The sequence below is a fragment of the Triturus cristatus genome, chromosome 12, assembly GCF_964204655.1.
Source record: "Triturus cristatus chromosome 12, aTriCri1.1, whole genome shotgun sequence".
Taxonomy (NCBI): Eukaryota; Metazoa; Chordata; class Amphibia; order Caudata; family Salamandridae; genus Triturus; species Triturus cristatus.
In genome coordinates this window covers 662,133,220-662,153,249 of record NC_140595.1, presented here as the reverse complement: position 1 = coordinate 662,153,249, position 20,030 = coordinate 662,133,220, and the positions used below count along the sequence as shown (strand labels likewise).

The window sequence follows — 20,030 nt, the reverse complement described above, 5'->3', positions numbered from 1 at the left end:
ATGTTAACAGTCATTCATTTGAGACGGCCTAAACTTTAGGAGTAAGAGCTGCTTTCTTATCAATCTATTTATCCAAACTGGTTAATAAGCCAGGAGTGAGTGAAAGGCAATCCTCTGGAAACTCCATGAAAGATCTAATTTCTATTACGCACAAAATACTTCACTTTATTTGACATATTTGTTAAAATGGAACAGTCAGATGATCCCATCTAGCGGATCCTGGCTCTGTCTTGAAAGAGAGTGTAATTATACTACAAGAAATGCTGGCCATCAAAAGAGACTCTGATGGCTTTCCGACGAAGGTGGGATTCGAACCCACGCGTGCAGAGCACAATGGATTAGCAGTCCATCGCCTTAACCACTCGGCCACCTCGTCTGCCCTACAGCCCCATCTGAAACCTTGCTTCACAAAAGGTACTGAAGTGTCAATATACTGTACCTAAAAAAGAAAAAAACAGCTGAGGCAAGATCTCACATTCCACGTCTTCCCCCAATCAGGGACCTACATTTCATTTTTGGGAAATTCTTACTATGTGCTAATTACAAATATTCATAAGATTCCCCTAGACTTTGTCAGAACTGTCAAGATATAATTCTATGGGGTTTTGAATAGACAGAGCATATGTTATAGGACAATTATAGAATCTATTCCGTTTGGACTGTATTTTTAATAGTCATGATAACATGCTAGCATGTGAGTCGATCTTGCACAGTGAATGATGGAGCAGTGTCTGTCATCTACTTGGTCAGCTGTAGATGGCTCACCTGGGGAGATGTGAAAAGAGAGAGCTCCAGTTGCGCAATCGGTTAGCGCGTGGTACTTATACAGCAGTACTTGCACTGAGCCATGCCGAGGTTGTGAGTTCGAGCCTCACCTGTAGCAGCCGTGTTGATTTTCATAAACCATTTCACAAAAAGTAAAGTTTAAACTCAGAGTATGGACGGCCCTTGCTAGAGAGTCTTTACTTCTTATAGGATCTACGTGTCCTACTCCTCTGGGTGCCAAATATCACATATCCTCCGCGATGCTCAGTTTAAACATTCCATGATGTGCCATCTTGCATTTCATGCAAACACCACATCAGTGCATTTAAAAATACATTTGTAGAATAATAAATATGATGAAAACAGTGTTCTCACATGCTAACCATAAACTGAAGAGCTGCAAAAAATGCTGTATCAGCTACTTACAATAAAAGGTGACTCGAAAAAACTAGCAAAAGAAGAGCATCATCATATTAAAGGTTCTATTCACCATCTTGAGTTGCACCATAGCAGCTTATGGTGCTTTTCTGCTCAGAGTGTGCCTCCAATCCCACATTCATTTTTAATTTCTTTGCAGTTTAAAAAACAACAATTACTGCTCGAAGTTCACTTTTCAAAACCATTCAACCTATTAAATGTATTTCTCTAACCTATGAATGTGGTCCATGTTCACTTTTCCTCATCTTCATCTCGATACTCCTTTGCCAGAAACCAGGTTCACTTCTTCATTCAACCCACCCATCCAAGGTCACCAAATCTTTGAAGCAAGTCTGCCTAGTCTCCCTTTCTCTCTATGTACAAGATACCTTGTATCATTTGAATGGACAGCAGGAGAGAAGGATATTTATGGTGAGTGGGGGTGGGGTTTTGAGGAGTAACCTCATTTGCCTAAGAGCCGGGGTATCTGGGAAAAAAAGTATTTTATGGGGGAAGACTTTCACATCTCCTTGGTGAAATTTGTAGGGCCTTATAACATCCTTTCTGTGGATGCAGATTCAGTCGGAAAAGAGGTCCTAGTCCTCGCTCTGCCTTTCAAAGGAACTGTAAATATGCATGGCTTATTTGGCTTTGCCCGGCAGGGTGAGAATGGCGTTTGTCAGGCGTTCGTCAGGCGATCGGAAGGGGTGAGGCAATAATGTATAATTCAATGATCTTCATGATATTTTCTTGATAATATGAAAGCAGGAAAGGGAAGCTTGGCAATAAGCAATCCTAAAGCAAGGTGTGACTCCAGGGAAGAATGACTTGAAAACAACATACAGAAAGACTCATGTAAAAAGGCCCTGATGAGGCTTGAACTCATGACCCCTGGTTTACAAGACCAGTGCTCTGCCACTGAGCTACAAGGCCAGTCTGCACGCAGGATGTAAATTGCAACATGTATTCTTACTGAGGTATGAATATATCTATGATTTTGAGACTCTGTATGGAAACGTAGTTGCATATGAATGTCCACGTGCGCGCACACATTGAAGACCATGCTTAAGGCACTTTTTTTGGAAGTATGAAAAACTACATTTTCATATGAGAAAATAAGAGTTTTCGCATTCAAGACCATACCGATAGCTCTAGTTAGTATGTCTGCAATCAGTGACATATAGAGAACCCACTTATTAGAAGTGATCTGTCTCTGTGGGGCAGACATATGTTAACAGTCATTCATTTGAGACGGCCTAAACTTTAGGAGTAAGAGCTGCTTTCTTATCAATCTATTTATCCAAACTGGTTAATAAGCCAGGAGTGAGTGAAAGGCAATCCTCTGGAAACTCCATGAAAGATCTAATTTCTATTACGCACAAAATACTTCACTTTATTTGACATATTTGTTAAAATGGAACAGTCAGATGATCCCATCTAGCGGATCCTGGCTCTGTCTTGAAAGAGAGTGTAATTATACTACAAGAAATGCTGGCCATCAAAAGAGACTCTGATGGCTTTCCGACGAAGGTGGGATTCGAACCCACACGTGCAGAGCACAATGGATTAGCAGTCCATCGCCTTAACCACTCGGCCACCTCGTCTGCCCTACAGCCCCATCTGAAACCTTGCTTCACAAAAGGTACTGAAGTGTCAATATACTGTACCTAAAAAAGAAAAAAACAGCTGAGGCAAGATCTCACATTCCACGTCTTCCCCCAATCAGGGACCTACATTTAATTTTTGGGAAATTCTTACTATGTGCTAATTACAAATATTCATAAGATTCCCCTAGACTTTGTCAGAACTGTCAAGATATAATTCTATGGGGTTTTGAATAGACAGAGCATATGTTATAGGACAATTATAGAATCTATTCCGTTTGGACTGTATTTTTAATAGTCATGATAACATGCTAGCATGTGAGTCGATCTTGCACAGTGAATGATGGAGCAGTGTCTGTCATCTACTTGGTCAGCTGTAGATGGCTCACCTGGGGAGATGTGAAAAGAGAGAGCTCCAGTGGCGCAATCGGTTAGCGCGCGGTATTTATACAGCAGTACTTGCACTGAGCCATGCCGAGGTTGTGAGTTCGAGCCTCACCTGGAGCAGCCGTGTTGTTTTTCATAAACCATTTCACAAAAAGTAAAGTTTAAACTCAGAGTATGGACGGCCCTTGCTAGAGAGTCTTTACTTCTTATAGGATCTACGTGCCCTACTCCTCTGGGTGCCAAATATCACATATCCTCCGCGATGCTCAGTTTAAACATTCCATGATGTGCCATCTTGCATTTCATGCAAACACCACATCAGTGCATTTAAAAATACATTTGTAGAATAATAAATATGATGAAAACTGTGTTCTCACATGATAACCATAAACTGAAGAGCTGCAAAAAATGCTGTATCAGCTACTTACAATAAAAGGTGACTCGAAAAAACTAGCAAAAGAAGAGCATCATCATATTAAAGGTTCTATTCACCATCTTGAGTTGCACCATAGCAGCTTATGGTGCTTTTCTGTTCAGAGTGTGCCTCCAATCCCACATTCATTTTTAATTTCTGTGCAGTTTAAAAACCAACAATTACTGCTCGAAGTTCACTTTTCAAAACCATTCAACCTATTAAATGTATTTCTCTAACCTATGAATGTGGTCCATGTTCACTTTTCCTCATCTTCATCTCGATACTCCTTTTCCAGAAACCAGGTTCACTTCTTCATTCAACCCACCCATCCAAAGTCACCAAATCTTTGAAGCAAGTCTGCCTATTCTCCCTTTCTCTCTATGTACAAGATACCTTGTATCATTTGAATGGACAGCAGGAGAGAAGGATATTTATGGTGAGTGGGGGTGGGGTTTTGAGGAGTAACCTCATTTGCCTAAGAGCCGGGGTATCTGGGAAAAAAAGTATTTTATGGGGGAAGACTTTCACATCTCCTTGGTGAAATTTGTAGGGCCTTATAACATCCTTTCTGTGGATGTAGATTCAGTCGGAACAGAGGTCCTAGTCCTCGCTCTGCCTTTCAAAGGAACTGTAAATATGCATGGCTTATTTGGCTTTGCCCGGCAGGGCTTGCCCGCCAGGGTGAGAATGGCGTTTGTCAGGCGTTCGTCAGGCGATCGGAAGGGGTGAGGCAATAATTTATAATTCAATGATCTTCATGATATTTTCTTGATAATATGAAAGCAGGAAAGGGAAGCTTGGCAATAAGCAATCCTAAAGCAAGGTGTGACTCCAGGGAAGAATGACTTGAAAACAACATACAGAAAGACTCATGTAAAAAGGCCCTGATGAGGCTTGAACTCATGACCCCTGGTTTACAAGACCAGTGCTCTGCCACTGAGCTACAAGGCCAGTCTGCACGCAGGATGTAAATTGCAACATGTATTCTTACTGAGGTATGAATATATCTATGATTTTGAGACTCTGTATGGAAACGTAGTTGCATATGAATGTCCACATGCGCGCACACATTGAAGACCATGCTTAAGGCACTTTTTTTGGAAGTATGAAAAACTACATTTTCATATGAGAAAATAAGAGTTTTTCGCATTCAAGACCATACCGATAGCTCTAGTCAGTATGTCTACAATCAGTGACATATAGAGAACCCACTTATTAGAAGTGATCTGTCTCTGTGGGGCAGACATATGTTAACAGTCATTCATTTGAGACGGCCTAAACTTTAGGAGTAAGAGCTGCTTTCTTATCAATCTATTTATCCAAACTGGTTAATAAGCCAGGAGTGAGTGAAAGGCAATCCTCTGGAAACTCCATGAAAGATCTAATTTCTATTACGCACAAAATACTTCACTTTATTTGACATATTTGTTAAAATGGAACAGTCAGATGATCCCATCTAGCGGATCCTGGCTCTGTCTTGAAAGAGAGTGTAATTATACTACATGAAATGCTGGCCATCAAAAGAGACTCTGATGGCTTTCCGACGAAGGTGGGATTCGAACCCACGCGTGCAGAGCACAATGGATTAGCAGTCCATCGCCTTAACCACTCGGCCACCTCGTCTGCCCCACAGCCCCATCTGAAACCTTGCTTCACAAAAGGTACTGAAGTGTCAATATACTGTACCTAAAAAAGAAAAAAACAGCTGAGGCAAGATCTCACATTCCACGTCTTCCCCCAATCAGGGACCTACATTTCATTTTTGGGAAATTCTTACTATGTGCTAATTACAAATATTCATAAGATTCCCCTAGACTTTGTCAGAACTGTCAAGATATAATTCTATGGGGTTTTGAATAGACAGAGCATATGTTATAGGACAATTATAGAATCTATTCCGTTTGGACTGTATTTTTAATAGTCATGATAACATGCTAGCATGTGAGTCGATCTTGCACAGTGAATGATGGAGCAGTGTCTGTCATCTACTTGGTCAGCTGTAGATGGCTCACCTGGGGAGATGTGAAAAGAGAGAGCTCCAGTGGCGCAATCGGTTAGCGCGCGGTACTTATACAGCAGTACTTGCACTGAGCCATGCCGAGGTTGTGAGTTCGAGCCTCACCTGGAGCAGCCGTGTTGTTTTTCATAAACCATTTCACAAAAAGTAAAGTTTAAACTCAGAGTATGGACGGCCCTTGCTAGAGAGTCTTTACTTCTTATAGGATCTACGTGTCCTACTCCTCTGGGTGCCAAATATCACATATCCTCCGCGATGCTCAGTTTAAACATTCCATGATGTGCCATCTTGCATTTCATGCAAACACCACATCAGTGCATTTAAAAATACATTTGTAGAATAATAAATATGATGAAAACTGTGTTCTCACATGATAACCATAAACTGAAGAGCTGCAAAAAATGCTGTATCAGCTACTTACAATAAAAGGTGACTCGAAAAAACTAGCAAAAGAAGAGCATCATCATATTAAAGGTTCTATTCACCATCTTGAGTTGCACCATAGCAGCTTATGGTGCTTTTCTGTTCAGAGTGTGCCTCCAATCCCACATTCATTTTTAATTTCTGTGCAGTTTAAAAACCAACAATTACTGCTCGAAGTTCACTTTTCAAAACCATTCAACCTATTAAATGTATTTCTCTAACCTATGAATGTGGTCCATGTTCACTTTTCCTCATCTTCATCTCGATACTCCTCTCCCAGAAACCAGGTTCACTTCTTCATTCAACCCACCCATCCAAGGTCACCAAATCTTTGAAGCAAGTCTGCCTATTCTCCCTTTCTCTCTATGTACAAGATACCTTGTATCATTTGAATGGACAGCAGGAGAGAAGGATATTTATGGTGAGTGGGGGTGGGTTTTTGAGGAGTAACCTCATTTGCCTAAGAGCCGGGGTATCTGGGAAAAAAAGTATTTTATGGGGGAAGACTTTCACATCTCCTTGGTGAAATTTGTAGGGCCTTATAACATCCTTTCTGTGGATGCAGATTCAGTCGGAACAGAGGTCCTAGTCCTCGCTCTGCCTTTCAAAGGAACTGTAAATATGCATGGCTTATTTGGCTTTGCCCGGCAGGGTGAGAATGGCGTTTGTCAGGCGTTCGTCAGGCGATCGGAAGGGGTGAGGCAATAATGTATAATTCAATGATCTTCATGATATTTTCTTGATAATATGAAAGCAGGAAAGGGAAGCTTGGCAATAAGCAATCCTAAAGCAAGGTGTGACTCCAGGGAAGAATGACTTGAAAACAACATACAGAAAGACTCATGTAAAAAGGCCCTGATGAGGCTTGAACTCATGACCCCTGGTTTACAAGACCAGTGCTCTGCCACTGAGCTACAAGGCCAGTCTGCACGCAGGATGTAAATTGCAACATGTATTCTTACTGAGGTATGAATATATCTATGATTTTGAGACTCTGTATGGAAACGTAGTTGCATATGAATGTCCACGTGCGCGCACACATTGAAGACCATGCTTAAGGCACTTTTTTTGGAAGTATGAAAAACTACATTTTCATATGAGAAAATAAGAGTTTTCGCATTCAAGACCATACCGATAGCTCTAGTTAGTATGTCTGCAATCAGTGACATATAGAGAACCCACTTATTAGAAGTGATCTGTCTCTGTGGGGCAGACATATGTTAACAGTCATTCATTTGAGACGGCCTAAACTTTAGGAGTAAGAGCTGCTTTCTTATCAATCTATTTATCCAAACTGGTTAATAAGCCAGGAGTGAGTGAAAGGCAATCCTCTGGAAACTCCATGAAAGATCTAATTTCTATTACGCACAAAATACTTCACTTTATTTGACATATTTGTTAAAATGGAACAGTCAGATGATCCCATCTAGCGGATCCTGGCTCTGTCTTGAAAGAGAGTGTAATTATACTACAAGAAATGCTGGCCATCAAAAGAGACTCTGATGGCTTTCCGACGAAGGTGGGATTCGAACCCACGCGTGCAGAGCACAATGGATTAGCAGTCCATCGCCTTAACCACTCGGCCACCTCGTCTGCCCCACAGCCCCATCTGAAACCTTGCTTCACAAAAGGTACTGAAGTGTCAATATACTGTACCTAAAAAAGAAAAAAACAGCTGAGGCAAGATCTCACATTCCACGTCTTCCCCCAATCAGGGACCTACATTTAATTTTTGGGAAATTCTTACTATGTGCTAATTACAAATATTCATAAGATTCCCCTAGACTTTGTCAGAACTGTCAAGATATAATTCTATGGGGTTTTGAATAGACAGAGCATATGTTATAGGACAATTATAGAATCTATTCCGTTTGGACTGTATTTTTAATAGTCATGATAACATGCTAGCATGTGAGTCGATCTTGCACAGTGAATGATGGAGCAGTGTCTGTCATCTACTTGGTCAGCTGTAGATGGCTCACCTGGGGAGATGTGAAAAGAGAGAGCTCCAGTGGCGCAATCGGTTAGCGCGCGATACTTATACAGCAGTACTTGTACTGAGCCATGCCGAGGTTGTGAGTTCGAGCCTCACCTGGAGCAGCCGTGTTGTTTTTCATAAACCATTTCACAAAAAGTAAAGTTTAAACTCAGAGTATGGACGGCCCTTGCTAGAGAGTCTTTACTTCTTATAGGATCTACGTGTCCTACTCCTCTGGGTGCCAAATATCACATATCCTCCGCGATGCTCAGTTTAAACATTCCATGATGTGCCATCTTGCATTTCATGCAAACACCACATCAGTGCATTTAAAAATACATTTGTAGAATAATAAATATGATGAAAACTGTGTTCTCACATGATAACCATAAACTGAAGAGCTGCAAAAAATGCTGTATCAGCTACTTACAATAAAAGGTGACTCGAAAAAACTAGCAAAAGAAGAGCATCATCATATTAAAGGTTCTATTCACCATCTTGAGTTGCACCATAGCAGCTTATGGTGCTTTTCTGTTCAGAGTGTGCCTCCAATCCCACATTCATTTTTAATTTCTGTGCAGTTTAAAAACCAACAATTACTGCTCGAAGTTCACTTTTCAAAACCATTCAACCTATTAAATCTATTTCTCTAACCTATGAATGTGGTCCATGTTCACTTTTCCTCATCTTCATCTCGATACTCCTTTTCCAGAAACCAGGTTCACTTCTTCATTCAACCCACCCATCCAAAGTCACCAAATCTTTGAAGCAAGTCTGCCTATTCTCCCTTTCTCTCTATGTACAAGATACCTTGTATCATTTGAATGGACAGCAGGAGAGAAGGATATTTATGGTGAGTGGGGGTGGGGTTTTGAGGAGTAACCTCATTTGCCTAAGAGCCGGGGTATCTGGGAAAAAAAGTATTTTATGGGGGAAGACTTTCACATCTCCTTGGTGAAATTTGTAGGGCCTTATAACATCCTTTCTGTGGATGCAGATTCAGTCGGAACAGAGGTCCTAGTCCTCGCTCTGCCTTTCAAAGGAACTGTAAATATGCATGGCTTATTTGGCTTTGCCCGGCAGGGCTTGCCCGCCAGGGTGAGAATGGCGTTTGTCAGGCGTTCGTCAGGCGATCGGAAGGGGTGAGGCAATAATTTATAATTCAATGATCTTCATGATATTTTCTTGATAATATGAAAGCAGGAAAGGGAAGCTTGGCAATAAGCAATCCTAAAGCAAGGTGTGACTCCAGGGAAGAATGACTTGAAAACAACATACAGAAAGACTCATGTAAAAAGGCCCTGATGAGGCTTGAACTCATGACCCCTGGTTTACAAGACCAGTGCTCTGCCACTGAGCTACAAGGCCAGTCTGCACGCAGGATGTAAATTGCAACATGTATTCTTACTGAGGTATGAATATATCTATGATTTTGAGACTCTGTATGGAAACGTAGTTGCATATGAATGTCCACATGCGCGCACACATTGAAGACCATGCTTAAGGCACTTTTTTTGGAAGTATGAAAAACTACATTTTCATATGAGAAAATAAGAGTTTTTCGCATTCAAGACCATACCGATAGCTCTAGTTAGTATGTCTACAATCAGTGACATATAGAGAACCCACTTATTAGAAGTGATCTGTCTCTGTGGGGCAGACATATGTTAACAGTCATTCATTTGAGACGGCCTAAACTTTAGGAGTAAGAGCTGCTTTCTTATCAATCTATTTATCCAAACTGGTTAATAAGCCAGGAGTGAGTGAAAGGCAATCCTCTGGAAACTCCATGAAAGATCTAATTTCTATTACGCACAAAATACTTCACTTTATTTGACATATTTGTTAAAATGGAACAGTCAGATGATCCCATCTAGCGGATCCTGGCTCTGTCTTGAAAGAGAGTGTAATTATACTACAAGAAATGCTGGCCATCAAAAGAGACTCTGATGGCTTTCCGACGAAGGTGGGATTCGAACCCACGCGTGCAGAGCACAATGGATTAGCAGTCCATCGCCTTAACCACTCGGCCACCTCGTCTGCCCCACAGCCCCATCTGAAACCTTGCTTCACAAAAGGTACTGAAGTGTCAATATACTGTACCTAAAAAAGAAAAAAACAGCTGAGGCAAGATCTCACATTCCACGTCTTCCCCCAATCAGGGACCTACATTTCATTTTTGGGAAATTCTTACTATGTGCTAATTACAAATATTCATAAGATTCCCCTAGACTTTGTCAGAACTGTCAAGATATAATTCTATGGGGTTTTGAATAGACAGAGCATATGTTATAGGACAATTATAGAATCTATTCCGTTTGGACTGTATTTTTAATAGTCATGATAACATGCTAGCATGTGAGTCGATCTTGCACAGTGAATGATGGAGCAGTGTCTGTCATCTACTTGGTCAGCTGTAGATGGCTCACCTGGGGAGATGTGAAAAGAGAGAGCTCCAGTGGCGCAATCGGTTAGCGCGCGGTACTTATACAGCAGTACTTGCACTGAGCCATGCCGAGGTTGTGAGTTCGAGCCTCACCTGGAGCAGCCGTGTTGTTTTTCATAAACCATTTCACAAAAAGTAAAGTTTAAACTCAGAGTATGGACGGCCCTTGCTAGAGAGTCTTTACTTCTTATAGGATCTACGTGTCCTACTCCTCTGGGTGCCAAATATCACATATCCTCCGCGATGCTCAGTTTAAACATTCCATGATGTGCCATCTTGCATTTCATGCAAACACCACATCAGTGCATTTAAAAATACATTTGTAGAATAATAAATATGATGAAAACTGTGTTCTCACATGATAACCATAAACTGAAGAGCTGCAAAAAATGCTGTATCAGCTACTTACAATAAAAGGTGACTCGAAAAAACTAGCAAAAGAAGAGCATCATCATATTAAAGGTTCTATTCACCATCTTGAGTTGCACCATAGCAGCTTATGGTGCTTTTCTGTTCAGAGTGTGCCTCCAATCCCACATTCATTTTTAATTTCTGTGCAGTTTAAAAACCAACAATTACTGCTCGAAGTTCACTTTTCAAAACCATTCAACCTATTAAATGTATTTCTCTAACCTATGAATGTGGTCCATGTTCACTTTTCCTCATCTTCATCTCGATACTCCTCTCCCAGAAACCAGGTTCACTTCTTCATTCAACCCACCCATCCAAGGTCACCAAATCTTTGAAGCAAGTCTGCCTATTCTCCCTTTCTCTCTATGTACAAGATACCTTGTATCATTTGAATGGACAGCAGGAGAGAAGGATATTTATGGTGAGTGGGGGTGGGGTTTTGAGGAGTAACCTCATTTGCCTAAGAGCCGGGGTATCTGGGAAAAAAAGTATTTTATGGGGGAAGACTTTCACATCTCCTTGGTGAAATTTGTAGGGCCTTATAACATCCTTTCTGTGGATGCAGATTCAGTCGGAACAGAGGTCCTAGTCCTCGCTCTGCCTTTCAAAGGAACTGTAAATATGCATGGCTTATTTGGCTTTGCCCGGCAGGGCTTGCCCGGCAGGGTGAGAATGGCGTTTGTCAGGCGTTCGTCAGGCGATCGGAAGGGGTGAGGCAATAATTTATAATTCAATGATCTTCATGATATTTTCTTGATAATATGAAAGCAGGAAAGGGAAGCTTGGCAATAAGCAATCCTAAAGCAAGGTGTGACTCCAGGGAAGAATGACTTGAAAACAACATACAGAAAGACTCATGTAAAAAGGCCCTGATGAGGCTTGAACTCATGACCCCTGGTTTACAAGACCAGTGCTCTGCCACTGAGCTACAAGGCCAGTCTGCACGCAGGATGTAAATTGCAACATGTATTCTTACTGAGGTATGAATATATCCATGATTTTGAGACTCTGTATGGAAACGTAGTTGCATATGAATGTCCACATGCGCGCACACATTGAAGACCATGCTTAAGGCACTTTTTTTGGAAGTATGAAAAACTACATTTTCATATGAGAAAATAAGAGTTTTCGCATTCAAGACCATACCGATAGCTCTAGTTAGTATGTCTGCAATCAGTGACATATAGAGAACCCACTTATTAGAAGTGATCTGTCTCTGTGGGGCAGACATATGTTAACAGTCATTCATTTGAGACGGCCTAAACTTTAGGAGTAAGAGCTGCTTTCTTATCAATCTATTTATCCAAACTGGTTAATAAGCCAGGAGTGAGTGAAAGGCAATCCTCTGGAAACTCCATGAAAGATCTAATTTCTATTACGCACAAAATACTTCACTTTATTTGACATATTTGTTAAAATGGAACAGTCAGATGATCCCATCTAGCGGATCCTGGCTCTGTCTTGAAAGAGAGTGTAATTATACTACAAGAAATGCTGGCCATCAAAAGAGACTCTGATGGCTTTCCGACGAAGGTGGGATTCGAACCCACGCGTGCAGAGCACAATGGATTAGCAGTCCATCGCCTTAACCACTCGGCCACCTCGTCTGCCCTACAGCCCCATCTGAAACCTTGCTTCACAAAAGGTACTGAAGTGTCAATATACTGTACCTAAAAAAGAAAAAAACAGCTGAGGCAAGATCTCACATTCCACGTCTTCCCCCAATCAGGGACCTACATTTCATTTTTGGGAAATTCTTACTATGTGCTAATTACAAATATTCATAAGATTCCCCTAGACTTTGTCAGAACTGTCAAGATATAATTCTATGGGGTTTTGAATAGACAGAGCATATGTTATAGGACAATTATAGAATCTATTCCGTTTGGACTGTATTTTTAATAGTCATGATAACATGCTAGCATGTGAGTCGATCTTGCACAGTGAATGATGGAGCAGTGTCTGTCATCTACTTGGTCAGCTGTAGATGGCTCACCTGGGGAGATGTGAAAAGAGAGAGCTCCAGTTGCGCAATCGGTTAGCGCGTGGTACTTATACAGCAGTACTTGCACTGAGCCATGCCGAGGTTGTGAGTTCGAGCCTCACCTGTAGCAGCCGTGTTGATTTTCATAAACCATTTCACAAAAAGTAAAGTTTAAACTCAGAGTATGGACGGCCCTTGCTAGAGAGTCTTTACTTCTTATAGGATCTACGTGTCCTACTCCTCTGGGTGCCAAATATCACATATCCTCCGCGATGCTCAGTTTAAACATTCCATGATGTGCCATCTTGCATTTCATGCAAACACCACATCAGTGCATTTAAAAATACATTTGTAGAATAATAAATATGATGAAAACAGTGTTCTCACATGCTAACCATAAACTGAAGAGCTGCAAAAAATGCTGTATCAGCTACTTACAATAAAAGGTGACTCGAAAAAACTAGCAAAAGAAGAGCATCATCATATTAAAGGTTCTATTCACCATCTTGAGTTGCACCATAGCAGCTTATGGTGCTTTTCTGCTCAGAGTGTGCCTCCAATCCCACATTCATTTTTAATTTCTTTGCAGTTTAAAAAACAACAATTACTGCTCGAAGTTCACTTTTCAAAACCATTCAACCTATTAAATGTATTTCTCTAACCTATGAATGTGGTCCATGTTCACTTTTCCTCATCTTCATCTCGATACTCCTTTGCCAGAAACCAGGTTCACTTCTTCATTCAACCCACCCATCCAAGGTCACCAAATCTTTGAAGCAAGTCTGCCTATTCTCCCTTTCTCTCTATGTACAAGATACCTTGTATCATTTGAATGGACAGCAGGAGAGAAGGATATTTATGGTGAGTGGGGGTGGGGTTTTGAGGAGTAACCTCATTTGCCTAAGAGCCGGGGTATCTGGGAAAAAAAGTATTTTATGGGGGAAGACTTTCACATCTCCTTGGTGAAATTTGTAGGGCCTTATAACATCCTTTCTGTGGATGCAGATTCAGTCGGAAAAGAGGTCCTAGTCCTCGCTCTGCCTTTCAAAGGAACTGTAAATATGCATGGCTTATTTGGCTTTGCCCGGCAGGGCTTGCCCGGCAGGGTGAGAATGGCGTTTGTCAGGCGTTCGTCAGGCGATCGGAAGGGGTGAGGCAATAATGTATAATTCAATGATCTTCATGATATTTTCTTGATAATATGAAAGCAGGAAAGGGAAGCTTGGCAATAAGCAATCCTAAAGCAAGGTGTGACTCCAGGGAAGAATGACTTGAAAACAACATACAGAAAGACTCATGTAAAAAGGCCCTGATGAGGCTTGAACTCATGACCCCTGGTTTACAAGACCAGTGCTCTGCCACTGAGCTACAAGGCCAGTCTGCACGCAGGATGTAAATTGCAACATGTATTCTTACTGAGGTATGAATATATCTATGATTTTGAGACTCTGTATGGAAACGTAGTTGCATATGAATGTCCACGTGCGCGCACACATTGAAGACCATGCTTAAGGCACTTTTTTTGGAAGTATGAAAAACTACATTTTCATATGAGAAAATAAGAGTTTTCGCATTCAAGACCATACCGATAGCTCTAGTTAGTATGTCTGCAATCAGTGACATATAGAGAACCCACTTATTAGAAGTGATCTGTCTCTGTGGGGCAGACATATGTTAACAGTCATTCATTTGAGACGGCCTAAACTTTAGGAGTAAGAGCTGCTTTCTTATCAATCTATTTATCCAAACTGGTTAATAAGCCAGGAGTGAGTGAAAGGCAATCCTCTGGAAACTCCATGAAAGATCTAATTTCTATTACGCACAAAATACTTCACTTTATTTGACATATTTGTTAAAATGGAACAGTCAGATGATCCCATCTAGCGGATCCTGGCTCTGTCTTGAAAGAGAGTGTAATTATACTACAAGAAATGCTGGCCATCAAAAGAGACTATGATGGCTTTCCGACGAAGGTGGGATTCGAACCCACGCGTGCAGAGCACAATGGATTAGCAGTCCATCGCCTTAACCACTCGGCCACCTCATCTGCCCTACAGCCCCATCTGAAACCTTGCTTCACAAAAGGTACTGAAGTGTCAATATACTGTACCTAAAAAAGAAAAAAACAGCTGAGGCAAGATCTCACATTCCACGTCTTCCCCCAATCAGGGACCTACATTTAATTTTTGGGAAATTCTTACTATGTGCTAATTACAAATATTCATAAGATTCCCCTAGACTTTGTCAGAACTGTCAAGATATAATTCTATGGGGTTTTGAATAGACAGAGCATATGTTATAGGACAATTATAGAATCTATTCCGTTTGGACTGTATTTTTAATAGTCATGATAACATGCTAGCATGTGAGTCGATCTTGCACAGTGAATGATGGAGCAGTGTCTGTCATCTACTTGGTCAGCTGTAGATGGCTCACCTGGGGAGATGTGAAAAGAGAGAGCTCCAGTGGCGCAATCGGTTAGCGCGCGGTACTTATACAGCAGTACTTGCACTGAGCCATGCCGAGGTTGTGAGTTCGAGCCTCACCTGGAGCAGCCGTGTTGTTTTTCATAAACCATTTCACAAAAAGTAAAGTTTAAACTCAGAGTATGGACGGCCCTTGCTAGAGAGTCTTTACTTCTTATAGGATCTACGTGTCCTACTCCTCTGGGTGCCAAATATCACATATCCTCCGCGATGCTCAGTTTAAACATTCCATGATGTGCCATCTTGCATTTCATGCAAACACCACATCAGTGCATTTAAAAATACATTTGTAGAATAATAAATATGATGAAAACTGTGTTCTCACATGATAACCATAAACTGAAGAGCTGCAAAAAATGCTGTATCAGCTACTTACAATAAAAGGTGACTCGAAAAAACTAGCAAAAGAAGAGCATCATCATATTAAAGGTTCTATTCACCATCTTGAGTTGCACCATAGCAGCTTATGGTGCTTTTCTGTTCAGAGTGTGCCTCCAATCCCACATTCATTTTTAATTTCTGTGCAGTTTAAAAACCAACAATTACTGCTCGAAGTTCACTTTTCAAAACCATTCAACCTATTAAATGTATTTCTCTAACCTATGAATGTGGTCCATGTTCACTTTTCCTCATCTTCATCTCGATACTCCTCTCCCAGAAACCAGGTTCACTTCTTCATTCAACCCACCCATCCAAGGTCACCAAATCTTTGAAGCAAGTCTGCCTATTCTCCCTTTCTCTCTATGTACAAGATACCTTGTATCATTTGAATGGACAGCAGGAGAGAAGGATATTTATGGTGAGTGGGGGTGGGGTTTTGAGGAGTAACCTCATTTGCCTAAGAGCCGGGGTATCTGGGAAAAAAAGTATTTTATGGGGGAAGACTTTCACATCTCCTTGGTGAAATTTGTAGGGCCTTATAACATCCTTTCTGTGGATGCAGATTCAGTCGGAACAGAGGTCCTAGTCCTCGCTCTGCCTTTCAAAGGAACTGTAAATATGCATGGCTTATTTGGCTTTGCCCGGCAGGGCTTGCCCGGCAGGGTGAGAATGGCGTTTGTCAGGCGTTCGTCAGGCGATCGGAAGGGGTGAGGCAATAATTTATAATTCAATGATCTTCATGATATTTTCTTGATAATATGAAAGCAGGAAAGGGAAGCTTGGCAATAAGCAATCCTAAAGCAAGGTGTGACTCCAGGGAAGAATGACTTGAAAACAACATACAGAAAGACTCATGTAAAAAAGGCCCTGATGAGGCTTGAACTCATGACCCCTGGTTTACAAGACCAGTGCTCTGCCACTGAGCTACAAGGCCAGTCTGCACGCAGGATGTAAATTGCAACATGTATTCTTACTGAGGTATGAATATATCCATGATTTTGAGACTCTGTATGGAAACGTAGTTGCATATGAATGTCCACATGCGCGCACACATTGAAGACCATGCTTAAGGCACTTTTTTTGGAAGTATGAAAAACTACATTTTCATATGAGAAAATAAGAGTTTTCGCATTCAAGACCATACCGATAGCTCTAGTTAGTATGTCTGCAATCAGTGACATATAGAGAACCCACTTATTAGAAGTGATCTGTCTCTGTGGGGCAGACATATGTTAACAGTCATTCATTTGAGACGGCCTAAACTTTAGGAGTAAGAGCTGCTTTCTTATCAATCTATTTATCCAAACTGGTTAATAAGCCAGGAGTGAGTGAAAGGCAATCCTCTGGAAACTCCATGAAAGATCTAATTTCTATTACGCACAAAATACTTCACTTTATTTGACATATTTGTTAAAATGGAACAGTCAGATGATCCCATCTAGCGGATCCTGGCTCTGTCTTGAAAGAGAGTGTAATTATACTACAAGAAATGCTGGCCATCAAAAGAGACTCTGATGGCTTTCCGACGAAGGTGGGATTCGAACCCACGCGTGCAGAGCACAATGGATTAGCAGTCCATCGCCTTAACCACTCGGCCACCTCGTCTGCCCTACAGCCCCATCTGAAACCTTGCTTCACAAAAGGTACTGAAGTGTCAATATACTGTACCTAAAAAAGAAAAAAACAGCTGAGGCAAGATCTCACATTCCACGTCTTCCCCCAATCAGGGACCTACATTTCATTTTTGGGAAATTCTTACTATGTGCTAATTACAAATATTCATAAGATTCCCCTAGACTTTGTCAGAACTGTCAAGATATAATTCTATGGGGTTTTGAATAGACAGAGCATATGTTATAGGACAATTATAGAATCTATTCCGTTTGGACTGTATTTTTAATAGTCATGATAACATGCTAGCATGTGAGTCGATCTTGCACAGTGAATGATGGAGCAGTGTCTGTCATCTACTTGGTCAGCTGTAGATGGCTCACCTGGGGAGATGTGAAAAGAGAGAGCTCCAGTTGCGCAATCGGTTAGCGCGTGGTACTTATACAGCAGTACTTGCACTGAGCCATGCCGAGGTTGTGAGTTCGAGCCTCACCTGTAGCAGCCGTGTTGATTTTCATAAACCATTTCACAAAAAGTAAAGTTTAAACTCAGAGTATGGACGGCCCTTGCTAGAGAGTCTTTACTTCTTATAGGATCTACGTGTCCTACTCCTCTGGGTGCCAAATATCACATATCCTCCGCGATGCTCAGTTTAAACATTCCATGATGTGCCATCTTGCATTTCATGCAAACACCACATCAGTGCATTTAAAAATACATTTGTAGAATAATAAATATGATGAAAACAGTGTTCTCACATGCTAACCATAAACTGAAGAGCTGCAAAAAATGCTGTATCAGCTACTTACAATAAAAGGTGACTCGAAAAAACTAGCAAAAGAAGAGCATCATCATATTAAAGGTTCTATTCACCATCTTGAGTTGCACCATAGCAGCTTATGGTGCTTTTCTGCTCAGAGTGTGCCTCCAATCCCACATTCATTTTTAATTTCTTTGCAGTTTAAAAAACAACAATTACTGCTCGAAGTTCACTTTTCAAAACCATTCAACCTATTAAATGTATTTCTCTAACCTATGAATGTGGTCCATGTTCACTTTTCCTCATCTTCATCTCGATACTCCTTTGCCAGAAACCAGGTTCACTTCTTCATTCAACCCACCCATCCAAGGTCACCAAATCTTTGAAGCAAGTCTGCCTATTCTCCCTTTCTCTCTATGTACAAGATACCTTGTATCATTTGAATGGACAGCAGGAGAGAAGGATATTTATGGTGAGTGGGGGTGGGGTTTTGAGGAGTAACCTCATTTGCCTAAGAGCCGGGGTATCTGGGAAAAAAAGTATTTTATGGGGGAAGACTTTCACATCTCCTTGGTGAAATTTGTAGGGCCTTATAACATCCTTTCTGTGGATGCAGATTCAGTCGGAAAAGAGGTCCTAGTCCTCGCTCTGCCTTTCAAAGGAACTGTAAATATGCATGGCTTATTTGGCTTTGCCCGGCAGGGCTTGCCCGGCAGGGTGAGAATGGCGTTTGTCAGGCGTTCGTCAGGCGATCGGAAGGGGTGAGGCAATAATGTATAATTCAATGATCTTCATGATATTTTCTTGATAATATGAAAGCAGGAAAGGGAAGCTTGGCAATAAGCAATCCTAAAGCAAGGTGTGACTCCAGGGAAGAATGACTTGAAAACAACATACAGAAAGACTCATGTAAAAAGGCCCTGATGAGGCTTGAACTCATGACCCCTGGTTTACAAGACCAGTGCTCTGCCACTGAGCTACAAGGCCAGTCTGCACGCAGGATGTAAATTGCAACATGTATTCTTACTGAGGTATGAATATATCTATGATTTTGAGACTCTGTATGGAAACGTAGTTGCATATGAATGTCCACGTGCGCGCACACATTGAAGACCATGCTTAAGGCACTTTTTTTGGAAGTATGAAAAACTACATTTTCATATGAGAAAATAAGAGTTTTCGCATTCAAGACCATACCGATAGCTCTAGTTAGTATGTCTGCAATCAGTGACATATAGAGAACCCACTTATTAGAAGTGATCTGTCTCTGTGGGGCAGACATATGTTAACAGTCATTCATTTGAGACGGCCTAAACTTTAGGAGTAAGAGCTGCTTTCTTATCAATCTATTTATCCAAACTGGTTAATAAGCCAGGAGTGAGTGAAAGGCAATCCTCTGGAAACTCCATGAAAGATCTAATTTCTATTACGCACAAAATACTTCACTTTATTTGACATATTTGTTAAAATGGAACAGTCAGATGATCCCATCTAGCGGATCCTGGCTCTGTCTTGAAAGAGAGTGTAATTATACTACAAGAAATGCTGGCCATCAAAAGAGACTCTGATGGCTTTCCGACGAAGGTGGGATTCGAACCCACGCGTGCAGAGCACAATGGATTAGCAGTCCATCGCCTTAACCACTCGGCCACCTCGTCTGCCCTACAGCCCCATCTGAAACCTTGCTTCACAAAAGGTACTGAAGTGTCAATATACTGTACCTAAAAAAGAAAAAAACAGCTGAGGCAAGATCTCACATTCCACGTCTTCCCCCAATCAGGGACCTACATTTAATTTTTGGGAAATTCTTACTATGTGCTAATTACAAATATTCATAAGATTCCCCTAGACTTTGTCAGAACTGTCAAGATATAATTCTATGGGGTTTTGAATAGACAGAGCATATGTTATAGGACAATTATAGAATCTATTCCGTTTGGACTGT

General features: G+C 41.1%; 20 non-coding genes across 20 annotated transcripts; 4 read left to right on the top strand and 16 right to left on the bottom strand.

Moving 5' to 3' along the window:
• Positions 1-294: 294 nt before the first annotated feature.
• Positions 295-376, bottom strand: TRNAS-GCU (transfer RNA serine (anticodon GCU)). The gene has a single exon. It is a non-coding gene; the product is annotated as a tRNA-Ser (tRNA).
• Positions 377-2,043: 1,667 nt separating this feature from the next.
• TRNAT-UGU (transfer RNA threonine (anticodon UGU)) lies at positions 2,044-2,115 on the bottom strand. The gene has a single exon. It is a non-coding gene; the product is annotated as a tRNA-Thr (tRNA).
• A 589-nt stretch (positions 2,116-2,704) lies between these two features.
• TRNAS-GCU (transfer RNA serine (anticodon GCU)) lies at positions 2,705-2,786 on the bottom strand. Its single transcript has one exon. It is a non-coding gene; the product is annotated as a tRNA-Ser (tRNA).
• A 412-nt stretch (positions 2,787-3,198) lies between these two features.
• Positions 3,199-3,293, top strand: TRNAI-UAU (transfer RNA isoleucine (anticodon UAU)). Its single transcript has 2 exons — positions 3,199-3,236; positions 3,258-3,293. It is a non-coding gene; the product is annotated as a tRNA-Ile (tRNA).
• A 1,174-nt stretch (positions 3,294-4,467) lies between these two features.
• TRNAT-UGU (transfer RNA threonine (anticodon UGU)) lies at positions 4,468-4,539 on the bottom strand. Its single transcript has one exon. It is a non-coding gene; the product is annotated as a tRNA-Thr (tRNA).
• A 590-nt stretch (positions 4,540-5,129) lies between these two features.
• TRNAS-GCU (transfer RNA serine (anticodon GCU)) lies at positions 5,130-5,211 on the bottom strand. Its single transcript has one exon. It is a non-coding gene; the product is annotated as a tRNA-Ser (tRNA).
• A 412-nt stretch (positions 5,212-5,623) lies between these two features.
• TRNAI-UAU (transfer RNA isoleucine (anticodon UAU)) lies at positions 5,624-5,718 on the top strand. Its single transcript has 2 exons — positions 5,624-5,661; positions 5,683-5,718. It is a non-coding gene; the product is annotated as a tRNA-Ile (tRNA).
• Positions 5,719-6,878: 1,160 nt separating this feature from the next.
• On the bottom strand, positions 6,879-6,950 carry TRNAT-UGU (transfer RNA threonine (anticodon UGU)). Its single transcript has one exon. It is a non-coding gene; the product is annotated as a tRNA-Thr (tRNA).
• Positions 6,951-7,539: 589 nt separating this feature from the next.
• TRNAS-GCU (transfer RNA serine (anticodon GCU)) lies at positions 7,540-7,621 on the bottom strand. The gene has a single exon. It is a non-coding gene; the product is annotated as a tRNA-Ser (tRNA).
• A 1,681-nt stretch (positions 7,622-9,302) lies between these two features.
• Positions 9,303-9,374, bottom strand: TRNAT-UGU (transfer RNA threonine (anticodon UGU)). Its single transcript has one exon. It is a non-coding gene; the product is annotated as a tRNA-Thr (tRNA).
• A 590-nt stretch (positions 9,375-9,964) lies between these two features.
• TRNAS-GCU (transfer RNA serine (anticodon GCU)) lies at positions 9,965-10,046 on the bottom strand. Its single transcript has one exon. It is a non-coding gene; the product is annotated as a tRNA-Ser (tRNA).
• A 412-nt stretch (positions 10,047-10,458) lies between these two features.
• Positions 10,459-10,553, top strand: TRNAI-UAU (transfer RNA isoleucine (anticodon UAU)). Its single transcript has 2 exons — positions 10,459-10,496; positions 10,518-10,553. It is a non-coding gene; the product is annotated as a tRNA-Ile (tRNA).
• A 1,174-nt stretch (positions 10,554-11,727) lies between these two features.
• TRNAT-UGU (transfer RNA threonine (anticodon UGU)) lies at positions 11,728-11,799 on the bottom strand. The gene has a single exon. It is a non-coding gene; the product is annotated as a tRNA-Thr (tRNA).
• A 589-nt stretch (positions 11,800-12,388) lies between these two features.
• On the bottom strand, positions 12,389-12,470 carry TRNAS-GCU (transfer RNA serine (anticodon GCU)). Its single transcript has one exon. It is a non-coding gene; the product is annotated as a tRNA-Ser (tRNA).
• A 1,681-nt stretch (positions 12,471-14,151) lies between these two features.
• TRNAT-UGU (transfer RNA threonine (anticodon UGU)) lies at positions 14,152-14,223 on the bottom strand. Its single transcript has one exon. It is a non-coding gene; the product is annotated as a tRNA-Thr (tRNA).
• A 1,083-nt stretch (positions 14,224-15,306) lies between these two features.
• Positions 15,307-15,401, top strand: TRNAI-UAU (transfer RNA isoleucine (anticodon UAU)). Its single transcript has 2 exons — positions 15,307-15,344; positions 15,366-15,401. It is a non-coding gene; the product is annotated as a tRNA-Ile (tRNA).
• Positions 15,402-16,576: 1,175 nt separating this feature from the next.
• On the bottom strand, positions 16,577-16,648 carry TRNAT-UGU (transfer RNA threonine (anticodon UGU)). The gene has a single exon. It is a non-coding gene; the product is annotated as a tRNA-Thr (tRNA).
• Positions 16,649-17,237: 589 nt separating this feature from the next.
• On the bottom strand, positions 17,238-17,319 carry TRNAS-GCU (transfer RNA serine (anticodon GCU)). Its single transcript has one exon. It is a non-coding gene; the product is annotated as a tRNA-Ser (tRNA).
• A 1,681-nt stretch (positions 17,320-19,000) lies between these two features.
• TRNAT-UGU (transfer RNA threonine (anticodon UGU)) lies at positions 19,001-19,072 on the bottom strand. Its single transcript has one exon. It is a non-coding gene; the product is annotated as a tRNA-Thr (tRNA).
• A 589-nt stretch (positions 19,073-19,661) lies between these two features.
• On the bottom strand, positions 19,662-19,743 carry TRNAS-GCU (transfer RNA serine (anticodon GCU)). The gene has a single exon. It is a non-coding gene; the product is annotated as a tRNA-Ser (tRNA).
• Positions 19,744-20,030: the final 287 nt, after the last annotated feature.